We start from the raw sequence: 1,714 nt of genomic DNA, 5'->3' as shown, positions 1-1,714 counted from the left end.
GTAGTGCTGGGGGGGGTGGGGAGGGGGACATTCACTACGTACCGTTCATTGGAAAAAGGGAACTTTACAAAACTGACCAGTGTGGGGGCGCCTGGGTGGCTCAGTCGGTCGAGTGTCCGACTTCGGCTCAGGTCATGATCTCGCGGTCTGTGAGTTTGAGCCCCGTGTCGAGCTCTGTGCTGACAGCTCAGAGCCTGGAGCCTGCTTGGGACTCTGTGTCTCCCTCTCTCTCTGCGTCTCCCCCGCTCATGCTCTGTCTCTCTCTTTAAAAAATAAATAAACATTAGAAAAAAAATTTTTTAAAAAACTGACCAGTGTCATCCCATTTTTCTTTGTTCAAAAAACACGGAAGGGGTACTCTAAAACTCACTTCTGCTTGGTGTCTCCAGAATTGGGGATTGCATGCGATTTTTCTTCTCCTAGTTCTTTCTCAAATTTTGGCCAATGAACACGGATTACTTTTAAAGTCAGAGAGGCATTAATAGCTACCATTTCTGTGTTTATTATGCGGGGGCATTGTGCCAACTGCTTTGCATGGTTTAAAGCCCTCTCTGTCTTCACAACAATCCCAGAAGTGAGGGTACTCTGATTACCCCCACTTTACCGAAGAGGAAATTGAGTTTCAGAGGGGTTAAGGGGCTTGACCAAGGTCAAACCACCAGAGAGTGACAGGGCTCAGATTTAAAACCACAGCTAAGCTACTGGACTCCAAAGTTCGAGCATTTCATTATCCCCTACTGCTTCTGAGGACAAGAAAATACGAAAGAGTCTGTTTTTGAAAACTGTTTTACTATGGGAAATATCAAGGATATCAAAAGTAGAAAGAAAAATGTAACTTCCAGTTATGACGTGAATAAATTCTGGGGAGCTAATGTACAACATGGTAAAGTACAGTTAAGAATACTATATTGTGTACTTGGAATTCGCTAAACCAAGAGATTTTAAGTGTCTCCCCTCACCCCCCCCCACACACACACTATCAAGAAAGGATAGCTGTATAAGGTGATGCCTGTGTTAATCAGCTTGGCTGTGGCAATTATTCCACAATGTATACATATATCAAATCATCACGCTGTATACTTTAAATGGATACAGTTTTAGGGGCCTGGGTGGCTCAGTCGGTTGTGCGTCCAACTGCAGCTCGGGTCATGATCTCACGGTTCACGGGTTCGAGCCCCGCCTCGGGCTCTGTGCCCACAGCTCGGGGCCTGGAGCCTGCTTGGGATTCTGTGTCTCCCTCTGTCTCTGCCCCTCCCCCGCTCATGCTGGCTCTCAAAAATAAGCATTAAAAAACAGGCATACAATTTTGTGTGACCTTTATGCCTCAAAAGGATGGGGGGGGCAAGGAAAATATAATGAATCCTGATGTTCCTACACCACAGCTTCAAGAAGGTTTGTAGGTGGAGGGATTTGGGCAGGGGCTCAGAGAAGGGGGTGGGGATACTTAGGGAGGGAATGATGCCCAGAGCCAAAAGTCTCATCCTGTTACACACAAGCATGTGCACACACACACACACACACACACAGTGCCCCCCCCCCCCCCCCCCCCCCCCCCCTCCCCCCAGCTCTCAGGCTCCACTCTGGCCACCTCTGGGGCTGTGGCTTCCCCCTCTCCCTCCCCTGCCTGGGTTCCTTCCTCCTTTCTACATTTTACTGGTTTGCATTCCCCACCCCACCCCACCCCACCCCCACCCCCCCACCCCCCCCCCCCCCG

The sequence above is a fragment of the Lynx canadensis genome, chromosome A3, assembly GCF_007474595.2.
Source record: "Lynx canadensis isolate LIC74 chromosome A3, mLynCan4.pri.v2, whole genome shotgun sequence".
In the NCBI taxonomy this organism is placed as follows: Eukaryota; Metazoa; Chordata; class Mammalia; order Carnivora; family Felidae; genus Lynx; species Lynx canadensis.
Note: the sequence above shows the minus strand (reverse complement) of the source record.